Genomic DNA, 20,309 nt, shown 5'->3' on the forward strand with positions numbered 1-20,309 from the left:
CTTGACACCATTTTGCTGAACCCCAACAAAAATACATACAGGCTCCATATTTTACAGTGTGGTATATCTGTGACACGCCTCATACATCCATGTGCTAGAAATATGGGCATTTTAGGCCACATATTTGGCAGTGTGCTATCTCCATGCCAGGCCTCATATATCTGCGTGGTCCAAGTTTGGGCATTTTAGCCTGGTAATACCAGTGCTGTTCCTGTCTGTAAGGGCTCGTACTCACTTGCGAGAGACTCGCACAATTCTCGTAGCCGCACTCTCCAGTCCGAGTGCCGGCAGCAGTGCCAGGTTTTCATGCGAGAGACTCGTGCGAGTCTCTCGCAAGTGAGTATGAGCACTTACATTAGAGATATATATATATATATATATATATATATATATATATATATATATATAGCACTATTTTGCATTAAAAAAAAAGGCCACATATTTGGCAGCATGGTATCTCTGTGCCAGGCTTCATATATCTGCGTGCTCCAAGTTTGGGAATTTTAGGCCAGTATTCCAGTTTGTTTTCTTGTCTGTCACTCTAGTTATATACAGCACTATTTTACATTAAAAAAAAAAAACAGGCCACATATTTGACAGTGTCGTAACTCAGGGAAAGACCTCATGTATCTGTGCTCTAAGTTTGGGCATTTTAGGCCGGTATTCCAGTAATTTTCCTGTCTATTACTCTAGTTATATACAGCACTACTTTGCATTTAGAAAAAAACAGGCCACATATTTGGCAGTGTGGTATCTCCGTGACAGGCCTCATATATCAGCTTGCTCCAAGTGTGGGCATTTTAGGCCGGTATTCCAGTGTTTTTCCTGTTACTCTAGTTATGTGCAGCTCTATTTTGCATTAAAAAAAACCAGGCCACATATTTGCTAGTGTGGTCTTTCTGTGCCAGGCCTCATATCTGCGTGCTCCAAGTTTAGGCATTTTAGCCTGTTATTCCAGTGTTTTTCCTGTCTGTTACTGTAGTTATATACAGCAATATTTTGCATAAAAAAAACAGGCCACATATTTGGCAGTGTGGTATCGCCGTGCCAGGCCTCATATATCTGTGTGCTCCAAGTTTGGGCATTTTAGCCTGGTATTCCAGTGTTTTTCCTGTCTGTAAGGGCTCATACTCACTTGCGGGAGACTTGCACGATTCTCGTGCGTGTATGGCCGGGGTCACACTAGAGCGGAATACGGATGAGTGAGAGGCGTAAAAAGCACACATTACACACGGACCAATGATTCTCTATGGGTCAGCTCCCAACAGCCGTATAATTCGCGCCCTTATTCTACGGTCCGTGCCAATTGCAGCATGCTGCGATTGTCAGCGTACTACGCCCGTAGTACGCCAATGCAAGTCTATGGGTGCGCAAAAAATACGGATTACACACGGACCACACGTGTGACTTGCGAGAAATACGCAGGTCTTTTGGCAGGTGACAGGAAATGGGCCAATCCATCATCAGGAAGCTTAGACATGCAAATGAGCTCAAAAAGAGCTCCAGACATCCAGGAAGTACGCCTCCACGGAGTTCTGCAGCATCATGGCACCATATTTCCTCAATGTGGAGATGCTGATTGTACTAGTGCAGGAGCGACCGGAAATCTGGGACCAACGTGATGCCCATTATGCCAACCGGGCAAGAAAGGAGGCGTCATGGAGGCGCTTATGTCGCCAGTTGTTCCACGATTTTGGTGATCGGCCACGTGAGGAGCAGCAGCAACTGAGTAAGTACAACCCAAAAACTGTTTAAAATTACCTCACATCAAAAAATGCATATAGAATCTCCCCCCCCCCCCTTCCTGTGCTTGTACTTTTTTCATCACGAGGCGGGTAGATTTTGAGGTGACCCATGGTCTTACACTGCCATCATTTGGCCCAGGCCACAAGCTCCTCATCCTCCTAGCCTACCAAGTTAGTAAGTGTAGTTACTTGATACATGAACTACTGTGACCCTGTGTATCTGGCCTGGATGCCCCAATTATATATGCCACCCTGGGTAGAAAGCACACCCCAGAAGGCCACATGCCTAGGCTACTGGTAGCAAATTTGACATATCAAATATGTGAAATTGAGAAAATTTCCTGTCACATTGCAGTGGAAGATGTGATGAGACGCTGGCACAGCATCCGTGACCAATACAGGCAGGAACGTCAGCAGCGGGCCAGGAGTGGTAATGCGGGCCACCTAAAGAGGAAATACATCTATTATGACTGCTTCTCCTTCCTCGCCCCTATTCTGGATCTGAGACCGTAAGTAGATACCTCACACCACATTACACAGATACTTTACAGGGCCAAAAATATTGATTTATTTTTGGCTCTGTTCTATTCATAACAGAACTCAGTCCAACCTTACGGAGAGAGGAACTGGCTCAGATACAGAGCCCATCATTGATCCTGTAGGGGATGAGGTGGCTGGCCCATCTTCTCCCCCCTACAAGAAGCATTGGTGAAGAATCCTCTCAGGACAACCCAGTGCCTGCGCCACAAACCCCACCACCAGGACCACATCCACAACCAGGACCGTCTGCTGCTGCTGCCCCATCAGCCATACAGGAGGAGCAGGGCAACTTAAGCAGCAGCCCAACTGCCCAGATCTGGGGCTCCCCACAGCCTGCTGGACCATCCTGGCAAGGAAGAAGAAGGCGCCAGATCCCTGCCCAAGATACACGTACAAATGTGGACACTGGGGTCCTCAACTATTTGGCTAGAGTCAATAATGATGATGGCGAGGAGGCATACTCGCGCAGCCTGGCCCTTTATCTTCTTGCCCTTTCCCGTGAGGTGAGGCTACATATTCGAGGATGTTTTCAGATCCTGCTTGATGCTTGCACACACCCCAATACCCCATATGAATTATTTGAATATCTGGAGAGGTGTCAGCTTTCACCCAGAAATCTAATGCGCCTTAGACACCCCACACACATGCTTGCTCAAGCAGGCTCTGAGGATCCTCAAATACGTGGGCCTACACCTCACCCCCTTCCTCCCCCTACCCAACCTTCCCAACAGCAGCCACATATGTCTGGCTCTAGCCAACCTCACCAATATGGCCACTTGTTCCCACCCAGTGTTGGAGGCTGTTCCCAACCTGGTTGGGGACGACATGGGTATATTGGTGGGTATGAGACACGGGCCTACCAGACCCACCAAGATGCCCCACTTCATTTTCTCTCTGGCCAGTACCCACAACAATCCCAGGAGGCAGTACACTACTCACATCATGGGCAACCGTATGCCCCCACACAGGGCGATGTTGGGCAAAGTAGCCAGCAGCAACCACAGGCTGGTCTTCCGCCTTCTCCTTCCCCAACTTACCAAAATTTATAATGTAGCCATTTTGATATTGCATAATGTTGGGGTTTTTTTTCTGTGTGTGAAAATGTTATTTGGAAAAAATGTTCACAACTGCAAAAAGGCCAATTTGGCCCATTGCCACAGTTCTCATATGGCAATAATATGTTTTGCTTTAAAAAACAAAAACAAAAAAAAGGCAAAATTAAACATTTGTCTACTACATTTTACATCTTTGTCTCAATTCTAAAAAACAGTGTCAGCATACTAACATACGCTTACCAATGCAATTAAACACTCATAGAATCAGAAGGGGTAGAAATATATATTTTTAGACACACATAAACCAAAAAATTATAACATAGACACAGCATGCTCTTGCCAAGAAGTTTCACCCTCAGGTGACATAAAGTAATTTGTGAAAATATCATGCACTTTGAGGCCAGAGAGCGGTCTACGTTGAGGGTTGATAGGTGGTCTTGCCTTACGCACATTGTCCAACCCACGCACAACACCAGCAGAGGAGGAACAATCATGTATCCTGGTGAAGTTATGAAGAACCACACAGGCTTTAACTACTTCATTAACATTTTGTTCACTCAGCTGAATGGCAGACTGGAGTACCCGCCATTTGGCACAAAGAATGCCAAAGGAACACTCCACCAGTCGCCGAGCACGTGATAGGCGCAAGTTAAAAATTCTGCGCCGTTGGTCAAGGTTGCGCCGGGGATATTGCCTCATGACATTGCGCGTTAACTGAAACGCCTCATCTGCCACAAGGATATAAGGGACAGATTCTTGAGTGGAGCCTGGTAGCTGGCGTGGTGGTGGTAGATCCAACTGGTTGGTGCATAGCCGCCGAGCCATAATGGAAGTATTGAAGACTCGAGAGTCTCCCGTCCTTCCATAGGCCCCAATGTCAACAATTATAAACTTGTATTGAGGGTCGACCAGAGCCAACAATACAACAGAAAAGTATTGTTTATAATTGAAGAATTGGGAGCCAGAGTTCGGCGGCTTATGCACCCGGATATGTTTGCCATCAAGGGCCTCAATACAATTAGGAAACTGGCATTCCTCCTCAAAGTCCCTTGATATCCTCAACCAGTCTTCCATCCTGGGCTCGGGCATGACGAGTTGATGTAGTCTTGACCATATTTCACTACATGTCGACCTGACTATGCCAGAAATGGTAGCTCTTCCAATCAGAAACTCATGGTGGAGGGCGGCATAAGACAGGCCAGTGGACAGGAAGCTGAAGAACAACAGAAAATGAACATTTTAGAATACACAAATTAACCAAAAAACAGGTACATACATACCAAACTTGTTAGGATTTCATATCTACTAACACACACATATTTGGTCGCACAATGACTAAGTGATATTCAGTACATATTACACATAACATTCTGGTCTGTAAGTTTAAACATATCTGGAATAAGATGAGGGCATTAAAATTAGTCCATGAAGCAATAAATACATACTTTGGGCAACACATCATGAACATAGAGAATGTGGTTGTGTAGTACATACCGTAATGTGAGTAGAAGTCGCTCCTCTGCAGATATAGCTTTGCGCATTCTTGTGTCCTGAAAGGTTATCCCAGGGCGCACTGTCTCCAAGAGTCGATCAAACGTTGCAAGGCTCATGCGACAGTGTTGGTAGAATTTTGCAGGATGCTCCCGCAGAGAAGAATAGAGGCGGTGAAAAAGACCTCTTGTGAGTCGTGGCCTCAAAAGTGGATGGACCCACATGCATCTCCTCCTCCGCAGATCCACTATCACTGGGTATGGTTGACCAAAGCCAGTTAAAGAGAACCTGCTCAGTTGTGTTGAAACTCAGACTGTCTGCCATGTTGCACATACAACACCAACACACCTATTGAAGGCAAGGTAACAAATGGACAGAATGGAGGCTGCCACCTGTTCCTGAGGCAATAAATAGGGTGCAGGCTAATGATTTAAATAGTTTGCAGGCCTCAAAACCGTTAAATGTCCGATTCCATACGGATTACATACGGATGCTGACATGCGCAAAATACGCGACCACACCTTGCTTACGGACGGATGACATACGGAGCACTATTTAGGGGTCATTCATCCGTATTACGTATGTAAACTACGGACTGTATTTTGCGTCGGTTAGTGTGACCCCGGCCTATCTCACATGAAAACCTGGCACTGCCGCCGGAACTCAGACCGGAGCGTGCGGCTACAGAGAAATATATGTAGCTGCACACTCCGGTCCGAGTGCCGGTGGCAGTGCCAGGTTTTCAAATAGCCCTGACCAAATTTTCGAACCATTTGTGGTATTTGAATGCAGAGTTGGTGGGATTATCGTTTTTTGATCCCACCATTACAGACAATGAAAAGTTGTTAATGGCTAATAAATTGCGCAGTAGCACAGATGAACCATCAGAGCACGCTAACCTACATGAGTTGATAATTATACATAGTTATCTAATCTATTCTAGAGCTTTTGTTAAAGTAGTTTTTGAAACGTCAGAATATGATGCTCGGCATTTGCTTACAACTTGTAGGACATATTGCTTTTGTTCTTCATCTTTTGTCAGAAGGTCTCTGATGGTTCATCTGTGCTACTGAGCAATTTATTAGCCATTAACAACTTTTCATTGTGTGTAATGGTGGGATCAAAAAACGATAATCCCACCAACTCTGCATTCAAATACCACAAATGGTTCGAAAATTTGGTCAGGGCTATTTCTGCAATGTTGTTGTCACATTCTTTATAGTCTAACAGACGGACAAAATTCCGACATCGATTTTTTGCGGTCACCCTACTGTCCATACCTTCTAAACACACCTCTTTCCCGGCGCAAAGAAAGACACCAACACACTCTCTTTAACGGAGCAAAATTTTATTGGAGTGTAACCAGTCACAACGCTCTTCTTTTAACACCCATTGTTGGAGGGGTAAGGTCACAGCACTTCAAATTAACCCTCTGAAAATTGTGGGGATATGTCACCGGACTCCCGGCACGTTACCCATTCTTCCTTTTCCGCCACTGCTGCGACTTTCATCACATTGAGACAACTCCACCAAACCATATACCAATAAAACAGCCAAAAGGGAGGGAGGGCTGATCTCAATCCATCGGGGTCAAAGAGGCTGAACGACCCCGAGCTCCTCACTTTATACCCTCTGAAGAGGGCGGAACCACCACCGGAAGAACCCTGCTTCAGCCAATGAGCACAAACCCGTTCAGGCAAGGTACTAATCCATTAACCCTTTCCCTGCGCCCCCAGGAAAAAAAGAGAAGGCAACTTACTCCTACTAAACCACGGCTGGCCAGTCAGTGGACCCTCGCATACAAAGCCGGGCTCCCTCAATGTAACCACATACTCTGGTCCGAGTGCCGGCTGCAGTGCCTGGTTTTCATGTGAGAGACTCGCTAGAGAATCACACAAGTCTCTCGCCAGTGAGTATGAGCCTTTACTTTAGTTATATACAGTACTATTTTGCATTAAAAAAACAGGCCACATATTTGGCAGTGAGGTATCTCAGTGCCAGGCCTCATATATCTGAATGCTCCAAGTTTGGGCATTTTAGACCGGTATTCCAGTGTTTTTCCTGTCTGTTACTCTAGTTATATACAGCACTATTTTGCATTTAAAAAAAACAGACCACATATTTGGCAGTGTGGTATCTCCGTGACAGGACACGTATATCTGCGTGCTCCAAGTTTGGCCATTTTAGGCTAATATTCTAGTGTTTTTCCTGTCTGTTACTCTAGTTATATACAGCACTATTTTGCATTAAAAAAAATTACAGGTCACATATTTGGCAGTGTGGTATCTCCGTGCCAGGCCTCATATCTGTGTGGTCCAAGTTTGGCCATTTCAGGCCGGTGTTCCAGTGTTTTCCTGTCTCTCTAGTTATATACAGCACTATTTTGCTTTAAAAAAAATACAGGCCACATATTTGGCAGTGTGGTATCTCTGTGAAAGGCCTCATATATTTTGTACTCCAAGTTTGGGCATTTTAGGCTGGTATTCTAGTGTTTTTCCTTTCTGTTAGGTCGGAGTCACACACAACGCATAAAAATACGGTCCGTATTTTACAGTCGTAATACTCAAAAATGTTCCCTGAACAGTGATCCGTATGTCATCTGTTGGCAAGGCGTGGCTGCTGTTTTTTGTGCATGTAAGCATCCATATGGCATCCGTACAGCGTTTTTTTCTCGCAACCTTGCAAAATGGACAATTTAACGGTTTTGAGGACTGAAAATTTAGATCATCATCAGCAACCCTATTGATTGCCTCTGCAACAGGTGGCAGCCTTCAATCTGGCCATTTTGGTGCTGTACATAGCAGTGCTTCAGCATTGCTATGTATAGTGAGAATCACAATCTCTTATGAACGCCAGCTAAAGTACTCATTCCCACTTGCGATGAAATCGGACAAATGCAATCTGATAAATCTGATTGAAATTGGACCAATGTTATTCTATGATCATCTCTTCGTCTGCGTTTTTTTTTTTCAGCTCGGATCGGATCACGATCGGACTGGCAAAAAGTCACAGCATGCTACGATTGCATCCCGCAATACAAGTCAATGGGTGCGAGAAAAAAAATCACACAGCACTCGGACCATGCAAGTGCTGTCCGATTTTTACACACTGATCGCGTTTGGAAAGCCAGCAATGCATATGCGGCTACAGTAAAATCAGGTCATTCACTAGGTCCCCTTTTGTGGTTCATGGATTTTTGCTCATCATTCTTGTGATCATTTTGACCCCACGGGGTGAGATCTTGCGTGGAGCCCCAGATCGACAGAGATTTTCAGTGGTCTTGTATGTCTTCCATTTTCTTATTATTGCTCCCACAATTTTATCACACCAAGCTGGTTGCCTATTGCAGATTCAGTCTTCCCAGCCTGGTGCAGGGCTACAATTTTGTTTCTGGTGTCCTTCGACAGCTCTTTGCTCTTCACCATAGTGGAGTTTGGAGTGTGACTGTTTGAGGTTCTGGACGGTTGTCTTTTATACTGATAACAAGTTCAAACAGGTGCCATTACTACAGGTAATGAGTGGAGGACAGAGGAGCCTCTTAAAGAAGAGGTTACCGGTCTGTGAGAGCCAGAAGTCTTGCATGTTTTTAGGTGACCAAATACTTATTTTCCACCATAATTTGACAAATAAGTCTTGCTAGATCAGACAAGGTAATTTTCTGGATTTGCTTTCTCAATTTGACTCTCATAGTTGTGGTCTACCTATAATATCAATTACAGGCCTCTCTCATCTAAGTGGGAGATCTTGCACAATGGTGGCTGACTAAAACCTTTTATTTCCCCACTGTGTATATACAGTATGTGTATATATATATATATATATATATATATATATACAGTATATATATATATATATATATATATATATATATATATATATATATATATATATATATATTAGGGTGTTTCATTTTGTATGGTAAAAATTAAAATGTCAAATTTCTACAGACTTTGCTTACGCCCCGACTCTCACAAATGTAAAAAGTATATATGCCAAATTTCAAGATGATCGAACAATATTTAGAGGTTGCACACTTTTATCAGTTTAATAAAAGTACGCAAAAAACAGATTTTCAATGTTAAGTATTTATTGGAAATTCAAACAATTAAAAACTTAGAATAATAGTGACAATAAACAGTAACATTGATAGGCTGTATTAAATGATTTACACTAATGTGCTGTGAAAGATGCAACTCCTTCTTTTGTTCGCTTGGTAACAGCTTTTCTATGATACTCGACAACTCTTAACAAGAACTATTTCTGTTGTTCATCTCTCATTGAATTATTAAACTTCTTTCTCAGAGCAATGCCCCTTTCTGCAATGTCATTCACCTTAAGGGTATGTGCACACGTAAGCGTCTTTTAAGCGTTTTTACCGGCAAAAACGCTTAAAAGAAGCATCCCATTTATTTTAATGAATTCTGCAATTTTGTGCATATTGATGCGTTTTTTCCGTGAAAAAAACGCATTGCGGTAAAAAACGCAGCATGCTCATTAATTTTGTGGAAAAATCCACATTTCTAACTATTTTCTATGAGACTGGGGACGCTCCGGAAAAAACACATAAAAAAGCGCGTTTTCTGGGAAGGAGTCTGGTTTTCAGTCAAGAATTTTCTGCATATGTGGGTACATAGCCTAAGAGCATTGATGGAGCTTCATAGTGTATCAATGCAATATTCTTCTACGTCGTGGATCCCAAATAATTCAAAGAATGTCTTTGTTTTACTTGTAACAAAATTGCTGAGGTCTTTTCCTTCAAAAACTAGGTTTTTACCTTCCAACTGTTTCAGTTCCTTTTTCTTTACAGGTTTCATTCTTAAATTTTCAAACATCTTCTCCTTCTCAGCCTGACCGATACGTTCATCCAAAAATGCCAATCCTGTTAGTTTCTGACAGATGCCAATTGCGTCTAATAGCCACTGTGAAGGCCCGTTCTCTGACATCTTTATCTGGATAACATTGCAAAAGCTGTAGCATCTCCAAATCATTCTTTGGAGCCCATCGTCTTACAATTGCCTCGTGCCAAAAGTAGACATATATCAGACAGACGAAACGTGCTACTTTTCTTATTCCTTTCAATTCGGTATTAGACATATGCAATTGTTTAGTGAATAGCACAATTTTGATTACATATATGGCCTTTGCCATCCACCTTGCTTCAGTCAGAGCCCCTGAAACCCGAAATTCGAAATTGTTTTCATCCCAACCTCCACGATATAGAAGTGATAGTTGTAATAGCTCTTTGTAATCTTCTCTTGGATGACTGCCATCTTTGTATGTAACCCCTTCTCATGTACAGCACCATGGAATTAATGGCGCTATATAAATTAATAATAATAAAAATAATAATAATCTTTCAAGACATTGTTGAGGTAGTCCACCATTTCCACACGTTGTTCTTCATTTTCACCCTTAATTCTGCCGGAGACACACTGATTCTAATGCAATCCTCCTTTGTGTACAAGGACTTCTGTTTAACTTCTGCTTTTTATAGCACCTTTAAAAATCCAGTTGTTTTTTTTATTTCCTGCATCCTTGTTCAAAAAAAAGAAAATTGAAAAGATATGGAGAGGATAATAAAAGCTGCTAAATGGGAACAAGAGTATGAATCTGTTTTAAGAAAGAAAAGAAAGGGGAAATATTGATTATTCGACACCGAGGCCATATTCAGATTGTCTGCTCTGCATTGAAGTCCCCCCCCCAAGTACATCATAAGGCTAGTAACCCAGGTATTAGGAAGCCCCTTTTCTAGGTGGCAGGAGACATTTGTGCAGACTGTGGGGAAGGCTGCGGATTTTCTATATGCAGTATGATCTTTGTCATGTTGAGTTGTTACAAAATTTTGTCTAAAAAGTCACATTTTGTAAGAGGTAAAAACGTGCTGCAAAATCCACAGCAAAATTTGTGCCATGTCCAAATGTGGCATAAAAAGTGTCAATAAGAGGATAGTGTCATATATTGTCATTTATTGTCATTTTTCTGGCCTATGTAAAGTTGCTATAGTTTAAGATTTGCATGAAAAATAACAATAAAAATATACAGTGGCATGCAAAAGTTTGGGCACACCTGGTCTAAGTTACTGTTATTGTGAACAGTTAAGCAAGTTGAAGATGAAATTATCTCTAAAAGGCCTAAAGTTAAAGATGATACATTTCCTTTGTATTTTAGTCCGGAAAAAAATACTGTCGTTTTTTTTTTTTTTTTTTTTAAATTGCAATGCAAAAGTTTGGGCACCCTTGGAGATTTGTGTGCTCAGAAAACTCTGGAGTTGTAGTACATTGTTCTGCTGTTCAGAGACACCTGCACAAATATGGCCTTCATGGAAGAATCATCACAAGAAAACCTTTCCTGCATCCTTGCCATAACAATCCTTGTGGATTTAGCAGCACACGAGTGTTTCTTTCATTTCCTTGTGGTGGTAAATAAAAACTAAAAGCACTTGTTCCTTGGAAGGGAGTCAAGCTCCCAAAAAGTCACCACCAGGCACTTTTTCAAGTAACCAAATTCCCTTTCTAGTACTCATTTTCAGTTTAACTACCTGCAAAACATAATAGAAACACAACATACACATTAGTGTGATGTCGATGATACATTTTCATGAATTTCAGTACTTTCAGATAAAAGTGATCAAAGTGTTCAACCCCTAAATATTAATCGATTTCGCTAAAATTTTTTACATGGATCTTTTAGATGACTTAGACCAAGGATTCAAGCAAAGTCATAAGAAAATCATAACTTCGGAAAAATGAAACACCCTAATTATATATATATATATATATATATTGTGACGTAGCGATAACTAGCGGGTTGGGGTGTGCTAGTTTGGCAACGATATTCAGACACAATTGAACGATCTTTCACTTAAAACAGTCTATGTGGTTTATTTTCTCCATAAACTATCAAAACATGAATAAAAGGCAAACATTGTTACATCAGACAGACAAATCTTCAATGTCCATAATAGTGCTCCGCTCTCGCAGACCTGTGGGCGCACAGGCTGTGCCATGTCCAGCACGCAGGCTCTATAGCCTAAACACAGTCTCTCACTGACCGCGGTCAGCATACCATGGTCTCCTGTCCATTACCTGTTGGTGTTGGCCACACAGGTTCCTGGATGCCTCTTATCCACAGAGGTATCCAATAAACACTCCTTCCTGACTCCGGTCAGTATTACTCAAGGTTGTCAGACCGTCCACCCCAGAGGTATCTCACAGACCTCCTTCCTCTGGCTCAGACTAGCCAGCACTGCAACATGTGCCCCACACACAGGCTCCATTAGGTAGCCTCTAACCACACCCACAGGTGAGGTAACATAACATGCACTAGTCACGTGATCATGACATCACTGCAGGTCCTTAAATACACACAACCACACAGGGTTCATTAGGTATTCAGTGAAAAATGAGGATGAATGAACTCATGGAGATCAACATCCAACACTGCGGAGACACCATCACATGTTTCTCAACGCAGTGATTCTAGAGCAATGCCCCCATCCCTTATGGGAAATACGTAAAAACATGCAAAACACAAGCCGCGGAGACACCATCACATGTTTCTCAATGCAAGCAATCACTAGCCAGGTCTTTCCCCGGGAAGGAACAACCACGGGAGGGGCAGTCTCCAATGAAGGAAACCACCTATGCCAAAACATGGTATCCATCCACAGACAGCTGTTTCGGGGTATTGCCCCTCATCAGTGTGGATGGGGTATAAGGGATGGGGGGCATTGCTCTAGAATCACTGCGTTGAGAAACATGTGATGGTGTCTCCGCAGTGTTGGATGTTGATCTCCATGAGTTCATTCATCCTCATTTTTCACAGTCTTCTACTAGGCATTGCTCCTACTGGCCAGTTTCCTACTCCTACTCCCGCTTAGGTCACTCAGCCCTGAGCTAACTGAGGCATCACTGATTCTACCTCTTCCATCAGTCCACCTGTTATCTCTCTGCTGACCACTTCTCCTATGGTCTTTATTGCTTGCAGAGCAGTCCTTCCATCTGTCCCTTTGTCCTCTATTAGCTCCAGCTTGAGGACTTCCAGTCTTAAACGAACTTCTTCACCTCTCCATACCGCGAGTTAAAGATTGCAGCCATCTTCTTCCCATTTCCTGCAGCTCTCTGTTGATCTACTCCCTCTCAAGTCTTAGCTGCTCTACTTCTTTCAGGTAAGCCACGCGATACTCCAGGAGCATCCAGGTATTTCCAAGGCTATCCATGGATCCGACAATGAGGAATTGGACCATCCCATCTTCACCCACGTCCTGGGCTTCGTCACCAGCCAAGAATCCTCAGTCTCATCACACTGGACCTATGCACTATCTCCTGCATCACTTTCCCAAGTCTTCCGCTGACCCTCCTCACCAGACCTCTGGGTACTTGAATGATGTCTTCTGCAATGCCCCGCTGACTTTGAACTTTCCTCACATGCTCTAGACGTCAAGTGGCTTCCTTATTCCTCAACAGGATGAAAGGCTTTTTTCTAGCATTACATGACTTGAGCCCTGCCTCTAGAAGCCTGTTACGAACTGTTCTTGCCATGCACTTCACCCCAGCTGCCATTTGCCATTCCTTTTGTAGGTCACTTGATGTCATCCTGTGGTTGCTGAGTGACATTCAACTAAGATGACGGTCATCCCAGTCAGTGGAGAGTCGTTTTCGCCCTCTGCCGGTCTGTAGCTTTGTTGTCCCCAATGTTCTCTGGTTGGAATTCAGCTGACACTGGAATAGAATGGCGGTCAGACATGTAGAGAAGCTGATTTTTATAAAACTGTGCAGTGGTCTCTTAATTTTTGCCAGAGCTGTATATTAAATGAAAAGTTCTTGGGGCATTTTTACATTTACTGTATTAAGCAAAACGTATAGAATTGTCACAGGTTTACTGCAACAGAGAGGAGTCAGAAAACAGCAGTGTCTGATTGCTTCTACTCCTGCACTGAATAGAAGCACTTCACTTTCTTTTTAAACTGTCAATTTCTTTTGGCAGTAAATGGGTTAATTCATTCTGTTGAGAGCTCTGGAAGCTAGGGCTCTCAGCTGAGCACTGTTAGCAACTCCTATCCCCTATATAATCTGGATCTTGACTGACATGCATTGTCAGATCTAGTTTATGCTGCATGACTGGGAGGATAGTAGTTGGTGTTTATAAGAGTAGGCATTTGGTGTATTTATCTGTGACTATTGCTTGGTTTAGTGAGTGTGATAATTATCTTTCTTCTCCTACTTTCGTTTTACCCCATCCACCACTCCCTGCTTCATCCCTCTGTTATATGTTAGTGTATGTCTGTATCCATGGTATTTTCTGTTACTCCTGTTTGCGTTGCCTTGTTCGTCTGGATGGTGTACTTTGGTTCACTGTTACTCCCCTCTTCCGTGGGTGGGGGAAGGGTGCAGATGGAGGGTGGATTCAGGAGATAAGGCAAAATATGTGGCATTGGCATCTTCACCTTCAGAAGTAACCCAGGTAAGAGGGTAAACTAAGGCACCCCCTAGCGTTGGGGACAGAGAAGGAGTCCCCGGTCCCAGTTCACCCGACAACAGAGTCGTGACAAGAATGTTGTATAATATAATGAGCATTGCTAATGCCTTGAATTCCCCTTTGATCCAGAACCACCAGGTAATCCCCATTAATCCCAGAGGTTATTGTGTCCCATCCATCAGTAACCTGATTACTGCAGCCAATCACTACCCTCAGTGTTCACATTCCATATATGCAAGGTCAGTGAATGGATTGTAGAAAAAAAAAAAAGTTCCAGCTTCCAGGATAAAAAGTTTTTATTCCAAAATATAGCACTATGCACTCTTGGTGTGGTGGAAGATGAAACAGGCAGGGTGTAGGAATCAATAAAAATAAATATAAAAAAGGTAAAATTTTTTTTTTTTTTAAATTGTAATAAAAACAAATAATACTAAATCAATAATAGTAATAAATTGCCTTTACTAAAAAATGGCACAACAATTAGTGCAAACTTAGTAATAAATTAAAAAGCACTCAAGGTTTGTACATGGAATCATATGATAAATAATTAGCTATATGTTAATGCTTTCCTGATATCCATGATAGACTGGCTAAGTTACTAACAGGTAAATACATTGCCGTGAAATAAACAAACCACAATAAAAAAAAGTGCAATTGTGCTATCATGTAGAGGAAAATAATCACTGTGAGCAACTTTGCAATAATGAACAAAGATAAGGTGTAATAGTGATGACATATGAACAATAAATAACCATCAGTGATTCAGTGAAACACTACACAATTGAAAGGTCAATTTACCTGATAGGCCAGAAATGAGTGCCGTGTAAAAAACTCCATCTCATTTCTGGCCTATCAGGTAAATTGACCTTTCAATTGTGTAGTGTTTCACTGAATCACTGATGGTTATTTATTGTTCATATGTCATCACTATTACACCTTATCTTTGTTTATTATTGCAAAGTTGCTCACAGTGATTATTTTCCTCCAAATGAAAGCACAATTGCACTTTTTTATTGTGGTTTGTTTATTTCACGGCAATGTATTTACCTGTTAGGCCGGGGTCACACTAACCGACGCAAAATACGGTCCGTAGTTTACATGCGTAATACGGATGAATGACCCCTAAATAGTGCTCTGTATGTCATCCATAAGCAAGGTGTGGTTGCGTATTTTGCGCATGTCTGCATCCGTATGTAATCCGTATGGCATCCGTATGCAATCCGTATGGCGAGATTGCCGCCTTGCAAAATGGACATATAATGGAGCCATATGACAGGGTTTCTAACTGAAACAAAATAATAGATATAGACACATAGAATGCATATATATATATACATACATGTCATTGTGAAAAACAAATATATATATTTATATTTCACAGAGTTCTTCAAAGCAGAATAGCCGCTAATTAAATTGCCGGCTTCTATCAACTCATTCCCCAACCCGACATGAAATGACACATGGTTTACATTCAGTAAAGCATTTCATTTCATGTTTTTTTATATGTCCCTGACTAATAATTAGATGAGGGTTTATGTGCAAAATTTGGGAATTGTAGTTGTTATTTTAAGGGGTTAATTCGTTGTTAAAAAATGCCTGGGCTTCCCCATTGCCCTGTAGCGGTGGCGAATGGGTTAATCTAACAAAGGGTTAATGTCACCTTACAATCGAATGGTGACATTAACCCTTTGTTAGATTAACCCACTCGCCACCACTGTATATATATGTGTATCTCAATGACGTGTGTGTATATATATATATATATATATATATACTGTATATATACACTCACTGGCCACTTTATTAGGTACACCTGTCCAACTGTGTGTTAAGACTTAATTTCTAATCAGCCAATCACATGGCGGCAACTCAGTGCATTTAGGCATGTAGACATGGTCAAGACAATCTCCTGCAGTTCAAACCGAGCATCAGTATGGGGAAGAAAGGTGATTTGAGTGCCTTTGAACGTGGCATGATTGTTGGTGCCAGAAGGGCTGGTCTGAGTATTTTAGAAACTGCTGATCTACTGGGATTTTCACGCACAACCATCTCTAGGGTTTACAGAGAATGGTCCGAAAAAGAAAAAAAATCCAGTGAGCGGCAGTTCTGTGGCCGGAAATGCCTTGTTGATGCCAGAGGTCAGAGGAGAATGGGCAGACTGGTTCGAGCTGATAGAAAGGCAACAGTGACTCAAATTGCCACCCGTTACAACCAAGGTAGGCAGAAGAGCATCTCTGAACGCACAGTGCGTCGAACTTTGAGGCAGATGGGCTACAGCAGCAGAAGACCACACTGGGTACCACTCCTCTCAGCTAAGAACAGGCATCTGATGGCTACTTTCAGCAGGATAATGCGCCATGTCATAAAGCTCGAATCATCTCAGATTGGTTTCTTGAACATGACAATGAGTTCACTGTACTCAAATGGCCTCCTCAGTCACCAGATCTCAATCCAATAGAGCATCTTTGGGATGTGGTGGAACGGGAGATTCGCATCAGGGATGTGCAGCCGACAAATCTGCGCCAACTGTGTGATGCCATCATGTCAATATGGTCCAAAATCTCTGAGGAATGCTTCCAGCACCTTGTTGAATCTCTGCCACGAAGAATTGAGGCAGTTCTGAAGGCAAAAGGGGGTCCAACCCGTTACTAGCATGGTGTACCTAATAAAGTGGCCAGTGAGTGTATATACTGTATATACTTGCGTATAAGTCTAGTTTTTCAGCCCAAAAAATGGGCTGAAAAAGACCCCCCTCGACTTATACGCGAGTCAAGCAAGTTTTTAAGTCAAACTTACTTTTCGGGAGGTGTTGCGGGGACGCGGCAGTCCGGCCAGCACACTGCCAGCACACGGCGATGTCCTCCGCGTTGCTCCGGCGCCATGTCTTCTTTATGAGTAGCCGCGGTTCGGCCCGCCTCCCCCGTCAGCTCTGCAGAGCTGTAGTTTTCTCTCTGACTGGGGAATCACCAGTCAGAGAAGGTACAACGAATGTAATTGGCCGCTCTGGGCCGCCTCCCCCTCCGGCTCTGCAGCGCTGAAGCTTTCTCTCTGACTGGTGAATCACCAGTCAGAGAACTTAGGAGAAATGCAATTGGCAGCTCTGGCCGCTCTGGCCCAGCCTCCCCCTCCGGCTCTGCAGCTCTAACTTTCAATTCCTCTGTCCTGCATTCCCACCCCCCACCCCCTCCCTGCTCTGATTCTTATACGCAGCTGCGTGCTGAAAAGAGCGGAGGTGAGATGGGTGGCTGGGTTTTCCTCTAGCACGGCCCGTACGGAGCCTGCTATGAGGTTATGAAATACTGTATTAAAAAAACAATAAAGTGAAAGGCTTGTTAGCCTGTCATAAGTTGCCTCTCTCTCTCTCAGCTTCCCGCTGTCTCTCTCAGCCTCCTGCTGTCTCCCACTAAGGCTGCATTTCCCACCCTCGACTTATACGCAAGTCAATACATTTTTCCCAGTTTTTTTAGGTAAAATTAGGGGGGTCGACTTATACACGGGTCGACTTATACACAAGTATATACGGTATATATTCTATGTGTCTATATCTATTCTTTCTTTTGTGTTATAAAACCTGTCAGTGTGATTTTACTGTATCGCGCACTGAATTGCTGGCTTTTCTAAAAGACACCGGGTGCGTATTTCTTGCAAGTCACACATCTGGACCGTGTGTAATGCGTATTTGCTGCGATTGGCACTGACCGTAGAATACAGACGAGAAATATACGGCTGATGGGAGCTGCCCCATAGAGAATCATTGGTCCGTGTGTAATGCGTGCTTTTAACGCCTCCTACTCGTCCGTATTCCTCTCTAGTGTGACCCCGGCCTTAGTAACTTAGCCAGTCTATCATGGATATCAGGAAAGCTTTAACATATAGCTAATTATTTATTATATGATACCATGTACAAACCTTGAGTGCTTTTTAATTTATTACTAAGTTTGCACTAATTGTTGTGCCATTTTTTTAATAAAGGCAATTTATTACTATTATTGATTTTGTATTATTTGTTTTTATTACAATTTTTTTTTTTTTTAAATTATTTTACCTTTTTTATATTTATGTTTATTGATTCCTACACCCTGCCTGTTTCATCTTCCACCACACCAAGAGTGCATAGTGGTATTTACACCGGATGGTCTGCCATCTACTCGTTCCAGAGGGGTTCTTCATATATTATCTGTGTATTTAGTTATATTTATTCTGACATAGTGATCTTTGATTTTATTCCCTCCTGATTAAATTCCAAAATATAGATATAAAATTCCATATACAGCTTTCTCCCCATATGCAATTGGATGTGTGTCGGGCACTGAATCAGCTACGCGTTTCGACCCTTAGTGGATCTTTTTCACAGCTGAAAAATTAGTGACATGACGCAAGTCTTATATTTTTCAAGGACAAATAGAAATGACAACTGCTGTCACATGATTAAATTGACAGGTCCTGCACGCATTTGTCTACATAATGCAAGATTGTCTTATACTAATTCATTAAAATACAAAACAGAAACAAATTTAATATATATATTAAAATGCAGAAATAATTCATAATAATACATGATTTTGTTTCTTTTGTTAAAACCGCTGGGATATCTAGAGCCTAAATATAGGATCCAGAATGCTTCACTTGTGTGAAGCCTTAAATATTGAAACTGATTGATTTTTTTCTGTATTTTCAATACCACTTTCGGACTCTAAAGATTGTAAATTCAAAACAGATAATTGTTCTTTATAATCCAGATTTTTGTACACATTTACACTTTGTACTAATAGATTGATCTTCAGTCTCAGTATAAAAATGTTTTTTCACAGTTAAATTCCTAATAAATTTATTAAAGTCCAAAATTGTCAGAAAAAAAGTCAAAATTTATTTCAGGTGCAAAATTTAAACCTAATCCTAAAACATCCAGGTGATCTTGTGTGAGTAGTCGTGAAGACAGATTCAGCATATTTAATTCCTTTGTTTCTTCTTTCTGTGCCGGGTCATTGCAACCTGTTCTCCTCCGATGTTTCCTGCCTGCGCGCCTCCTGTGTTTTTTGAATGTCCTGGAGGATGACGAGGATGACGTTTTGTGAAAAATGTTACAATCAGGTACTAATGTCATTGTTAGACGTGCTCCAACTATTGGGGATTTGGTTTCTCCCAGTTTTTTCTCATCAGCACCTGTTGAAAAAACCTGTGGTTTTCAACCAGTTATTTATAAGTGTGGTTCAGAAAAGTGCAAAATGTGCAAATATGCACATAAAACAAATAAGTTCAATAATTCAGACCATGCTCAAACATTTAGCATTAAACAGTTTATTAACTGCAATACTGAAAATGTAGTATATTTTATTTTTTTAATTTTATTTATTTATTTTTAATATAGCGCTAACATATTCCGCAGCGCTTTACAGTTTGCACACATCATCATCACTGTCCCCGATGGGGCTCACTATCTAAATTCCCTATTAGTATGTCTTTAGAATGTGGGAGGAAACCGGAGTACCCAGAGGAAACCCACGCAATCACGGGGAGAACATACAAACTCCTTGCAGATGTGTCAGCGCTAACCATTGAGCCACCGTGACACCCAGTATATAAAATATACTGTGATAAATGCAATTTGTCATATATAGGCTGCACAACAAGAAAGTTAAAAACTTGTATTTTAGAGCATTTCAGGGACATGGAAAACAATAATACAAATATGCGCAATATATCCATGGCTTTTAAACATTTCCTGACACAACATAATGGTAATTTAGAAACTATGTTAATTGTTGGAATAGAATGTGTTAAAAGCTCCAAACGTGGAGGAGATAGGAAAAAAAAGGAAGCATTCTGGATCCTATATTTAGGCTCTAGATATCCCAGCAGTTTAAACAAAATAAACGAAATCATGTATTATTAATTATTTCTGTATTTTAATATATGTTAAATTTGTTTCTGTTTTGTATTTTAATGAATTAGTATAATACAAGGTGCAATTATGAGCGCACTCAGCTGTGCACAATAGCAA

Source organism: Dendrobates tinctorius, unplaced genomic scaffold (genome assembly GCF_039654945.1).
Source record: "Dendrobates tinctorius isolate UK_male_01 unplaced genomic scaffold, ASM3965494v1 ptg000015l, whole genome shotgun sequence".
NCBI lineage: Eukaryota > Metazoa > Chordata > Amphibia > Anura > Dendrobatidae > Dendrobates > Dendrobates tinctorius.